Raw genomic sequence first — 13,732 nt, 5'->3', positions numbered from 1 at the left:
TAAGACGCTAGAAAAACTCTTCAGCAAAAAGTGGAGCTAAAGTTCTTTTAAATTGACATCAGTGATTTAAGCGTCCAGTTTATCTATCTGTTGCTGCTTTAGCCTGACTGTTACTTTACAGTAACGTTAATGTTAATGTAACGTTAGCTTGATAGTTTAGCTAGATGGGCTGATGATGCATCCCCGCTGTGTGTTTTGTCCACAATGTCTGTAATTAACATCATACAAGTTAAAGTTCTGCTTCATGCTCACTCAGATTTTGAAAGGAAGGCTTTTTATATTTTCAGAGTGAGTGAAGGAATCAGGAGAGAGGAGACAGAAGTGAGGAAGAGTTGCAGGATGTAATAATGTTGAAAGGAAAACAAGCAGAAAGTAAAGAACTTTCAAAAAGATTGAAAGAAAAAGTTTAAGGATGAAAGAGAAACACAGAGGCCACGCAGGCGTCATCTGATAGACACCAACACATTCAAAGCAGGAAAACTGGTGAGGAAATTACAGCTGTATCTAGATGAATTACTGTTCTGGTAAATATTTTAAAGGCACAATCTGTTATTGGAATGTAGAGACATCCCACTAACACAAGTCAAAGAACAAGATTGAAACCTGCTATAAAATGACTTTTCATTCAGGCTGAATGAAATGATTGGACGGGATTATTACAGGCCTGCAACCGTCACACATACTGGATTTTCATTTGATTTATTGATGGCTGTCGGGATGTACAGAGAATTTCAACAACTATAACAAAAATGCTTCTAAAATACATTAGATACCCTAGCTTTAAGGTAAGCCTATAATTCAGATTGTATTGGCTGCGTTACATATTGTATGTCGTGATATGACAAATTAGTTGGCAGATTTACTTCATCTAAGTGTCCTGCCATGAAAAAAATAGTGAAGAACACTGATGTACATATTTGGCTGAGTGACTGTGTGTGTGTGTAAACCCTTGTTATTGCCTTTTAACTTGTGAACATTCAAATAAACGTTGTAGTTTTGATATCGGGAACAACACATCTTTGACTTTCATTAGTGAATGAACCTGTGTGCCCTTTATTGGATTAGTGTTTGTCTACTACTGTGGTGTAGTCAGGCTGTATCCTTAAATCTGAGACCTCCCGCTCCCACCACATGTGTAAACTGCATACTGTTTTACACCCTGATGGTCAACTGAGTCCAAATACGTGCACGTGATTAAGTGTGTGCACGTAGTCCTGATTAAGCCCATGGCACCAGGACCTGAAGCAGGCAGTTCATGGTGAGAAGCCCACCAACATCCCTGAGTTGAGACTGTTCTGTGAGGAGGAACGAGCTCAAATTCCTCCAAGCTGATGTGCAGAGCTGATAAACAGTTACTGGAAACGTTTGGTTGAAGTTATTGCTGCAAAAGGGGGTCACACCAGTTACTGAAAGCAAGGGTTCACATACTTTTGCCTCCCACACATATGTTAGATTGGATAATTTTCCTCAATAAATAAATGAAAAAGATGAAAAAAATGTTTTTTTCTGTCCTATTTGTTTAATTGGGTTCACTTTATCTAGTTTTAGGACTTGTGTAAATATCTGATCATGTTTTAGGTCATATTCATGCAGAAATACAGAAAATTCTAAAGCGTTCACAAACTTTCAAGCAGTTCTGTACTCGGCCTAACTAGTAAAACTCGTCTGGTCTCCCATGTTTGTCGCAGCCTGTGACACTAAACTTGTTTGTCAGAAGGTGTAACAGTTTGTGGAAGTGTCCATTTAGGGACCAGACTGTTTTTAGCTTTGCTTCTGGAGAGGTATAAAGCTGTCTAGTTTAGGTTCACAATCTTTAGGGAAAGGGCCGGCTGAACAACATGCTTTCTCTCCAAAAATACAAGATGATTGTATTTTTGTTTGTGTTTGAACATTTGTATAATTGTTACTGATGGTGTGATGGATTGTACAGCGTCTACAACTGCTTCAACTAGTGACAATGTTTAATGCTTTCTTTATGTCTCCACTATCTGATGAGGATTTATACAGTCTGTCAATGTTTGACTTTAGCTGTTCCAGGTTCTTTATTCCAAAGGTCAGCGCTGTGCTGGGATCATATTTCTTTACAGTCACTTCTGGTTAAAGATGAATTCAGAGTTGAGACTGTTTGTGAAGCAACTGACATTTGAAATCTTCCTGCTGTGAGTTACATGTTTGTTCTTCCTACGTTTGGTTTCCTGGTTGAAGCTGCTGATTAATTTCACCTTCACTCATCAGCTTGATGAAAATGATTTTCAGCATCTAAAGGTAACGTAAGCAACAGGTTTCATCATGTTTGTGTCAGCGGGGGTTAAAATGATGTGACACCAGTAGAGATGGTGCTAGTAGTGATTTATTATGTTGCTTTGTTGAATACTGGTGGAAGGTTTGAAACCTCGTTAATCCTCTTTGACTCTAATTAGCTTTGCTAACAAGATGGTGTTTAGACAACAGAAACATCAGAGGAAACTCTGGAAAAGCTTCATTAGTCAAAATTCAGCCTGTTGACACACTAAGTGACCAGAAAAATAGAAACACCTGAATAATACAATGAAATACAACAGTGATGCAATAAGTGTTAAGTTTTGTTGAGGTTCATTGGTTCTGTGGTTGTTGTTTTGGACTTAATTACTTTGAAAGATGTTTCAGATATTTAGTCGAGCTCATTTTCATATATAGAGGAGAGAAACTTATTACAAACACAAATATAACAGAGTCTGGTGACTGTAGTTTATTATTATTGATGACTGTGACAGTTTATTGATTATTGATCAAACACCAGCTGGTCCTGAGGAACCGTCTGCAGTGACTCGTCTGACCTGCAGGTGGCAGCAGAACTGCAGCTTCATCAGCCTGAAAACCTGCATTTAATCAGAAGATACATCACATTAAATACATTCACTTCTCTGTCAGATTATATTTAGTTATAACATGATTCATCACAGTTATTTAACACGTTTTTACAACAAGTTCAACTAATTATTATTATCAACTTATTTCCACAGTGATCCTGACTTTAAATAAATAATAATACACTTTTATTACACTTTTCCACAGTTACAAAGTGATTCACAAATATAAGTAAAACATTTGAAATGCATTAAAGAAGTCGTGATCACACATACATTCATACATTCTGTATATATGTAGATGGGAAGGTGAGGTAGAAAGAGCTTCAGCTAGAAGTAATCCAGGAGAAATGATCTGGAAGTTTAGTGATCTTCAGTCGGTGGAGACGGTTAGTCAGAGTTTATATCAGTATTTAACTCGGCTGCGTGAGAAAGAGTTAGCTAGAGGAAGTATAGCTGAAGACTAGATCACTAAAGAAAGAGCTCAGTAGCATCATGGAGGAATATATCTATAGAAATAATCTAAGCTGCAACATTAATGCAACTAGGATGCAGCTACTCACTAACTTTAAAGAAAAATGATCAAAAGATATTCTGTTAAAACCAAAATGACAGACTTGTATTGAAATGAATCAGTCCTGTGGTAGTGAACCTTATATTGAACCACATGGTACCAACAGGTCCCCTCCTGTTCAAACATCCAGGTTATGTGAGCTGTGTGAACTGGGAGACGTTGACAATCAATCACATTTCTTTGTATCGTCCCTGTTAAGAGAATTTATTGAGTGAAATGTATGATTGAAATTCAGGAATATTTCTGAGCCCCGATGAAGAAAAGATGGACGTTAGTTTCATTTTAGTGTCTTTAAGTTGGAAAGTTTAGTTTGTAAAGCTGTAAAAAAGCCAGAATGGTTTGTTAGTTTAATATCATCAATCAGATGAGATGCAGCGTCTGCTGGTTTTGTTGATAGTAAATTTGAAGCACAAGTGGGTTTGACATTTATAAATGCATGACACAATAATATCAGTAATAACAATTGTTTCTCCATGTGTGAATTCAAATAGGCACTTTCAACTTGAATGGAGCCGGGAAGATAGTAAAAGAGCTGCGTTCTTTAAGCTGATGGAGCTGAAGAACATAGATGTGAACTGAATCCAGTGAATCCAGTGAATCCAGTGAATCCAGTGAAAGGACTGAGCCTGAGCTCAGTAACACACTGCTACTGTCAGGTGACTCAGACATCCAGCAAAAAGAGAGCATGCTCTTCTCCATGTTCTTCCTCTTGTTTTCCATTTGCCACCTGATGCTGTGTTTGCTCCATCTGATGGACCAGAGATTATTTCAGTGGAGAAATCAGAGCGGTTCATTTCTTATTTACTGAATGTCTCTTAGTTATGAGAAGATTGTTTTATCCAAACAGTCCAGAGATTTAACTGTAAGATGAATCAAGCCATCTTCCTAAATGTCGTCGTGTACCAGTCATACACTCTCTTCACATAGAAAAATTATTTGTAGGTCAAAAATGTCACAAAATTGTGTGAAAGTGTTCCTTCTCTGAACTGACGCCATTAAAGTTCAGCACAAACATCATTCTGTCATCAGATAAATCCTCTAATCAACTCAGACATTCCACAGATGAAGCTGTTTTAGTGTAATACAATAAAACTAAATAAATGCTACATTTACAAGTATGTGTTTACTGAGTTTAAAGTGCAAAGTTTTGCTTTCACTTTCACTGACAAACAAAATGGAGACACTGACGTCTGTCAAATGGAGCCTGAAAGAATCAATAAGTTACTAACATGAAATATACTCAACCATACAGAAAATATAAACATCATAAAACAAATAACACTGAGAAGAAACAATGGGTTTCTAATTACTGATTGACAGAAACTGATTCAAAAATGTTGGAAAGATTAAATGATTCATCAAAGTTATTGAAGCACCTTCGTGACGCTTTATTCTGGATAAATGAAGGTGAATTTGTGAAATAAAAGAGAACTTTTTTCATTCCAAAGGGAACTTTTATTCCCAAAATGCTCAAGATACAAAAACATATATATATAGTATATAGATATAGAAATATTCCACATATACATACATAAAAAAAATAAAAAGCATTCATAAATATTAACATCAAACAATAAAGATGGAGTAAATGTATAAAACAATTAAATAAGAGAGGATAAAAGAACAAAACAGGGTGCAACACACATGAAAGTGAAGGATGACAGAATGAAAATTAAATTATTATTATTATGAGCAAATAATAATCATCTGTGTTACAAATATTACACAGTACAAGCACAAAAATACAGAGAAAAGAAAGAAACGAACAGTATGAACTTAAGAATGAAACAGAAAGAAAAGAATATTTCAGAAACAGGAAATGAAGAGAAAGAAAATGTTCCAACAGTTTCTTCTTCTGGTAAAAAGGATCGACTCATTGTCTAACTGTGGTTACACATGTAGACAGTAAGTGAAAGAGTTGTGGAGTCTCTGTCTTTAATTTTTATATGTCTCCTACTGGCCACATGTCAGAAACTCTCTTCTTGTCTTACTGTGTAAACTGGTTTAAGTCTCTGTCTGTCATCAGTCAGTTATTCAGTTATTCAGTCAACATTCAGGGTCCAGGTACAGTTGTGCACCACAGTGACTTGGTACTTTACAAGCTGTGAGGCTATGAATGAGGAAATAAACCCTGCAGTGACAGAGATCGATCAGTTAACAGTATTTAGCAAGAACCAGCCTGCTCTTATGATGATGAGATGCCACCGTCACTCCACTGTCAGTCAAAATATAACAGACAGGAAGTGGCTCAGAGACAGATGGGATCACACATGAATAAAGGTTCTAAAAGGACATTTATAGAGAAAAACGCCTCTAAAGATGCTCTCTATGTGAATTTATTGTATAAAATAATGTAATAATGTTCGTCAGTAATGAATGCAGTGTGTGATGCAGGTAGTTTCCTGACATCCTCTCTGACTCTGCTTATTGGCTCCTGAGCCAGGAAGCCAAACCAATCACACGAGCTGGAGGCAGAGAGAGGGACGTCCCATGATACAGACATACAAAGGCTGATTCAGCAGCTCTTCTGTGGCTCAACACTGAAATTGTTTCCCTGACAGTGAGAATATGTGAGTTATTGAATGAGATGCAGTTTTAATTCGGTCCTTAAGTTAATGCTTAGTGAATACATGAAGAGCAGAAAAACACTCAACACATGAAATTTACTTCCTTTTTCCAAAGTTTAATTGCATTAGAAGAGTTCCTCACTAACCAACAGAGTCCAGCCTGTGGTGAGTAAAGGAGCCTGCCTGACGATAATCTGACCTCTCTGTTGTACATGATGTGTCAAGAACAATTTCATTTCTACAGTGATGTAGATGATACACATACCTGGATATGGACCTGTTAATATTATTTCTTATTATTTCTGGGCCTTTAAAGCCTTTCTCAGTGAGATTTAGGACGATATGCAATAAAGGACCCCAGCAAGACTTAAACCGGAGATGCTGTGCTTCATGGTCAGCACCTTAAACCACTAGACCTCCACTACACCTCACATTTAAAACGTTCACATTCAAAATAAGCTCTGTCCCCCTAAAACCTGATGGTATAGTTGCAAAATATCAATTATTACCTGAAAGTATCCAAAAATTGTTTAAAATGAGAGAAAGTCGATGTGATCTGAGAGGAATTTACATGTTTAAGTAAAGATCAGTGAGGACTGATGTAATAAATCATTGTATTTCAGTCAAAGGTGTGAATTTATGAACAGTGTTTCTGACAGGAAGGGAGGTTAGAGATGGGTCGAGTCCAAGAGTTGAGTCCAGATTATGATACATAATTCATTGAGCCTGGAGCTCTGCAGCCTCTTCATCACTGCCCTCATGTTCTTCACTTAGTCTGGTATACCTGGTTCTACTGCGATTTGTATCCATTTCCTGGAGCTTCTGTTTGAACCATTCCAGCAATTCATCCCATTTTATGGAAACTTTCACTGGAAGCGTCTGAACCTTGTAGAACCTGTCAGTGGTGTAGGGCCCTGTTGCACTAGCTGTGATCATCTCATCTATTTTACTCAGCAGGTCTTTTCTCATTGAAAACATTATACACATATTTTGGTGTATAATGTAATAATTCAAAAAATTCTGGCACATTCAGGCACAGTTATTTTCTGCTTCAAACACTGGAAAGGAAAATACCACATTTAAAACATGTTCTGCAAAAGGTGCTATAAAATCTACATATTATGCATATGCATTATATGCATAATATAATGTACCTGATGCCTTCAGTATTTGAAGAGCCAGCTTTTTCATCTCATGTGCCATTTCCTTTTTTTCAATCATTTTTTGAATATATTTTGTTGTATATTTTCAATGGTCCTTTATTGTGAAATTCACCAGTGAAATGTTCTGGAAGTTGTTGTGCAGCTAGCTGGGGTCCTGTAGGATGTAGAGAAGTGGAATCATTGATTGGAAACAGGAAGTTTCCTTTTTTTTGAAATTTTGAATATATTTTTGTGTATAATACAATCAAAATCTCTCTCTCTCTATGTCTCTCTATGTCTCTCTCTATGTCTCTCTATGTCTCTCTGTCTCTCTCTGTCTCTCTCTATGTCTCTCTCTCTATGTCTCTCTATGTCTCTCTCTCTATGTCTCTCTCTATGTCTCTCTCTCTATGTCTCTCTATGTCTCTCTCTCTCTATGTCTCTCTATGTCTCTCTCTCTCTATATGTCTCTCTATGTCTCTCTCTCTCTATATGTCTCTCTATGTCTCTCTCTCTCTCTATGTCTCTCTATGTCTCTCTATGTCTCTCTCTCTCTATATGTCTCTCTATGTCTCTCTCTCTCTATATGTCTCTCTATGTCTCTCTCTCTCTCTATGTCTCTCTATGTCTCTCTCTCTCTCTCTATGTCTCTCTATGTCTCTCTATGTCTCTCTCTCTCTCTCTATGTCTCTCTCTCTCTCTATGTCTCACTCTCTATGTCTCTCTATGTCTCTCTCTCTCTCTCTCTCTCTCTCTCTCTCTCTATGTCTCTCTCTCTCTCTATGTCTCTCTCTCTCTCTATGTCTCACTCTCTATGTCTCTCTATGTCTCTCTCTCCCTCTCTATGTCTCTCTATGTCTCTCTCTCTCTCTCTCTCTCTCTCTCTCTCTCTCTATGTCTCTCTCTCTCTCTATGTCTCTCTCTCTATGTCTTTCTATGTCTCTCTCTCTCTCTCTCTCTATGTCTCTCTCTCTATGTCTCTCTCTCTCTCTCTCTCTCTCTCTGTTATTTCCTGTTGAAGTTTAGTTTCTCTTTCTGTTCTCGTCGTGTCGCAGCTTCTTTTCTTCTTCTAAAGGTATTTATTGTGACTTTATTGTGTTTATATTGTGACAGTTTTCACTGTTTGACTCTTGAATGACTCTTTGTTCATCTTGTTAGTTTAGTTCCAGTAGAAACAGCAGAAATCTGTAGTTCAGAACTCTACTAACAGTCAACACAAATCAACATGCTGGAAGTTTTCCTCCATTTTAGGTTCACTGTTCAAAGTAGTGATGGGCGGACCGATTCTTTTCACAGTATCGGTTCCTTCCAGTTGATACATGTAAATATATCAAACCTTTGGAGTTTTGATACTTTTTGCAAAATGTGCCGTCAGTTTATCTGTGACACTCAGTTATAGTACAGACACATTCGACAACTGCAGTCAAGTCAGCCGCCACTCCGGAAATTACAGTCAAACTAGCCGCCACGTACTTTCCTACTGGTCCTTTATTGTTTAATTCCACAGTGAAATGTTCTGGAAGTTGTTGTGTTGTTGCTGTTTCAATCAAACTGTAATATTATCGGTCGACTGTACAGGAAATGAAAGCGATGTTAAACCACATTTAGTCGACGGACCATCCTTGTCTTCCAAGTAGAAAAAACTCATTACCGTAATAACGGAAGTGTGCGCGCAGTAGGAAATTACGTGGCGGCTGACTTGACTGCAGTCATTCGACAGCTCGTGCTGCCTGCCCCACAAAATTTCTCTTCAGTGCATTACCAGTCATCATGTATAAGTTTACATTAATAAAGATAAAATATTAATTTCAATGCATTGATTCAGCATCCCACTTGTATGTAGGTAGGCTATATAAGCTCAATACGATGTGACAGAAATGTGATGTGTCACTGACCAACGATCAGTCGGTGTTTTTGAGGGGCGGGTAGCAGAGAGAGCAGCAGGTGGTTCAGTCTCGTTCAGTGAGTTGCTGCCAGGCTGTCTGGACTCGGGTCATTCACTGACGTCCCCGTTGGAGACGGTGATTCCCGCTCATTCATCGGTTTTCATTCATGTTTAGAGCGACTGCACCACCGTAGCAGGCAGGCAGTGTGAGCAGGACCCTACGATAACAGTGATGGGTGTGGGCGGTATGAGTGGGAAAAGTCCGGGATTCATGAGCACTCGCTACGTTTGACACTAAAAAGATTCGTTTGTTCATTTTTGCTCATCACTAGTTCAAAGTGTCCAATAACAGCTGACAGTACTGAGTCAGTGTTCACAGATCAATAACTTCCAACATTTGTCCAACAACCTGCTCTGTCTGTATTAGTAACAGCTTCAAGTTCAAATAACTTGATTTATTTACAAGAAGAAGAAACACAGAGAACATGTGGGTCACATGCTGAGTAAAAATAGAGTTACAGTCCATAAAAAGTACAAACATAGAAGTAAAAACAGGTAAAAATATCTTAATATACAATATAGGGGAGAACGGGGTAAACAGAGCCAGTGGGTAAAATGAGCCACCCCCTTTATCTGGGTAACCATAAACAACAGTAATCATGTGACCACAAATTAAGGAAGAATAGTTCACGTTACTCAATCCATCTTGGACTCAAGCACATGGAGAGAGCGGTCAGCAACACAGAGCAAAAAAAAAGATTTTTGTCATGCCAAGTGAATTAATAATGTTACTAAAGTTATCAGTCTTGTATCTTAAATAAAAAAGATAATATAATGGACATTATTACATGTTAATTTAAGTCAGTGTAAGCTACAAAACAAGGTCATAAACTAATTGTGGATCTGAGCCACTGTGTGAAACAGTTTGGTCATAGTGGAGGTTGTGGAGTAAAACGTGCCAGTGATGTTGAGTCAATGGTTGACTAATGTTAAACTGAAGCACAAACATGATGTACATACAGACAAATTAAAGGAAAAACCAACATAAAGTGTCTCAGTAAAGTGTCGGGCCACCAGAACAACTTCAGTACACCTTGTTATTGATTCTACAGTCTCTGAACTGTACTGGAGGAATGAACATCATTCTTCATAAAGATCTTCCTCATGTGGTGCTGTGATGATGATGATGAAGAGCGCTGTCTAACACGTCAGCTGGGTTGAGATCTGGTGACTGTGAAGGTCGTAACATCTGATTCATCCTGGAAGAGACCACTCCCATCAGGATAGACATGTTTCATCACAGGATAAAGCTGATCACTCACAAATACTTTGTATTGATTAGCAGTGACCCTTCCCTCTAAGGGGACAGGTGGACCCAAACCATGCCAGCAAAACAGAGCCCCCAGACCCCCTCACTGTAGGAGTCCAGCACTCAGACCTGGACCAGGTTTTCCTTTACAAAAGCACATTTACACACATTCTTTCTGTAAGTAAAACACAAAGTTCAGTTTCATCTTTACTGAAAATGTTTTTGGGTAACATGTTGAACAACAGGACATAAACATATCATTTTACTTAAAAGTACAAGTTTTTGCCTCTGTGAAATTGATGGCATTAAAGTTCAAAATTATTTTTAATTTTACAATTAACTTGTTTGATTTTGTGTAATTTTTATATCAGTATATAATGGTATCACTATTTACCCACAGAGCGCTCATTTTACCCCTACCTCGGGGTAGTTGTGCCATAGACTAACTAACTTTTTTTGATGGGTCATTGTTCTAAAACCGTAATAATTAGATAACTTGTTTTAATTTCCACACAACAACCTGAGGTATATATAGGAACTATTATTTGAACCAAATACACTTTCATTTGCAGTAAAATCATCAAATGTTAAAAGTGTCTCATGTTACCCCGTTCTCCCCTACAGAGTGTGTGGCAGTGGTGGAGGAAGGGGTTAAATCTGGCCGGAGCTTTCAGACTCTGTGTGACGCTGATAGATGTGTAATGTAGCTCCTTTCCTCTGACTTTAATGAACAGCTGTGGCTGTCACACAGCAGCAGCATCCATACCTGTGTCTCCAGACTGGGAGAAAGCGGTAACTTCATCAACTATTTAAATCTTCTGATGAGACGTTGAGATCTCACGATAGAATTATTAACTTAAATGCTTTTCTGTACAGAAAACAGGTGACCTGTTACACACAGATTCAGAGTTTATACAGTGAAATCATTGGGAGCAAAGCGGCCGTGCTCAGGATGAGTCCAGATGTGACACCAGTAGAGATTTATGTTGCTTTGTTGAATACTGGTGGAAGTGTTTCCCCTGGGTTGACTGGTTTGGTCTGGGGGGGTGAAGAACATTTCTCTGTTCTCTGTTTCTGTGTTCAGTGTCTTCAGGTTAGGCTAACCCATTGTTGCTAACTGTGGAGCTAACCCCCTTCACGTTTCCAGCAGTTGGGGAAATAACAGACGTGACTTTTCTTGGTCTTGACAAGCTGCAGCATTTATTAACTGACACACTGTAGTCTGTTCTGTACATTTACTGACACACTGACAACTTCCTGCTCACTCTGATGAAGCTTCACTCAGTCGCTGCACAAACATTACACACTGCCCTGTTGCCCTGCGTGTATTTCACAGCATCAGAGACAATAATGCAGGTCTTAATGAATGTTACCCCTGTGCCACACATTGTTCCACGTCTGCACTATTTTAACACTAATTCCAACAGTCAACCTTTCACTGTCTGTTGTTACTCTGAAAAATTACCTGCATATAACATGTAATATGTGCATCAATAATAATAAATGAGACTCAAATAAATACACAGCTGACACTGAGTGTTAAAGGCTCAATGTATGATGCTGCTGCTTTTCATAAATGAATGAAATAGATTATTAATAATATGCTGTTTAGTTGTGTTTAATGTTGAGCAGTAAAAGTAAACCATGTTTTAATAGATGTTCTGCAGTGAATTTATTGTTCATCAAACAGTAAAATGTGCTGCAGTTATATTAGGAACACTGTCACTAGCTAGCAAGTCAACAACAGCTCACCAACCTGACAGATACACATTTTATCAGCTTTCAACACGTCACTAACTGCACTTAAACACAGTCATGTGATTATGTTCTGACAGTTTGACATCAAATGAACTCAAACGGTTTCAAACAGTCTTGAGTTTGTTTGTGTAAAACATTTTATTCATTGCCAGAGAAGTTTAGTGTCAGTATGAAGGGTCGCCCCATTCAGTCACCTTTAAACTGGTGCATGTTTTAATAACCAGTATCATGCTGGTAGTGAGGGAGACTTTGTTTCACAGGTGGTATGGTTAGTGATTAACAGCTAATAAAAGTCATTAAATAATATTCTCTGGAATCTTTCTAAACTATATCACAGACAAACTGTTGAAAACATCTTTTCATTGATGATATTCAGTATTTTAACCAAGCTAAGAGCTGCAGCAATAGAAACTAAAGTTTATGTTGCTGCCAAACCGTCATTCAGTATCTTTATACTATATCAATATAAAATCAATGTCACATTATATAAACTACAAAGTGAATCACTGTCATCAAAACACAGTAAACTCTGTTTGTGGAATAATGACGGAGTTTAAACTACAATGTGATGCCTCATCACAGGAAGATCTTTGTTCTGCTGTACAGAACTGCATTTAGTGTTGAGTCAGACAGATTGTTCTCTCTTATTCTGCCTGTTTTAATCTTTAATGTACATGATGATGATGATGATGAAGATGATGCTCCATTAATTCAACCATAAATCATGGAAACGTCTGTACTTTGATCCTTATAATCTAACACTGATTGACAGACAACATTCCCACAAGATCAAATAGAATATAACACAGCTGTAGCAACTATAACAGAACCATAAATAAAGATGAATGTAAATAAAAATATGATGCATTGATGCTCTGAAATACAAACATTCATGTGATCTTGTGGCTCCTTCTAATCTCCTCGGGGATAAAAGAGAGAAAACACGTTTAGTGTCTGACAAACTTCACAAGTTTTGTCTCCACTGATATTTGTGAAAATTGTTGCATCAGTATCTTTATGTATATTCACTAAATCATCAGTTGAAATACATGTCAGGCCTCTGAGTGTGATATGCTGCTTAACTGTTATTAATCAATAAAGTGTCATTCAGTACAATCTCTAATAAAAACAGCAAGAAGTACAAATGACTCCATAGAAAACCAGAGTCCTCAGAGTGATGATGAAGGACTGATGAAGGAGAATCAGCAGCAGTTTCTCTCTCTGTGTTTCCTCTGCAGGTGAAGCTACAAAGACTCTGTGACTGGATGTGGATCTGAATTCACCTGGTGAGTATTTTTATTTCTTCTGCCACACAGCTGACTCCACCAGCAGCTCATCTCCATTAAATGTGCTCTATAGTGGTAAATGAAAAGCCAACAGAGAACTGGAACCTTCTGAAAGTAAAACATGAAACATTAAACCTCAGTGGAAATGAAGAATAATGTCTTACTTTGATGCCATCTGGTGGTTGAATCAAGAATGACGCCGTTGTAACTGCAGTGCTGGTGTGATGTGCAGCTTGTTGTAGTGAATGAGCTTGTTGTTGTGTTTGTGTGAAGGTGTTTCTCTGCTATGGATCAGTGTGAGGACAGAGAGGAGGGAGTCCCTCCCTCTAAAAGCTCTCTGTGTGGGGAACATGACAGCCAGACCA

General features: G+C 38.0%; 1 protein-coding gene across 1 annotated transcript in view; it reads left to right on the top strand.

Annotated features, from left to right (window-relative positions):
• Positions 1-13,732, top strand: part of LOC122995113 (NLR family CARD domain-containing protein 3-like) — a 381,835-nt gene that overhangs the window by 52,845 nt on the left and 315,258 nt on the right. The gene's annotated exons all lie outside the window — the stretch shown is intronic.

Source organism: Thunnus albacares, chromosome 13 (assembly GCF_914725855.1).
Source record: "Thunnus albacares chromosome 13, fThuAlb1.1, whole genome shotgun sequence".
Taxonomy (NCBI): domain Eukaryota; kingdom Metazoa; phylum Chordata; class Actinopteri; order Scombriformes; family Scombridae; genus Thunnus; species Thunnus albacares.
Note: the sequence above shows the minus strand (reverse complement) of the source record. Positions and strands in the feature narration are given on the sequence as shown.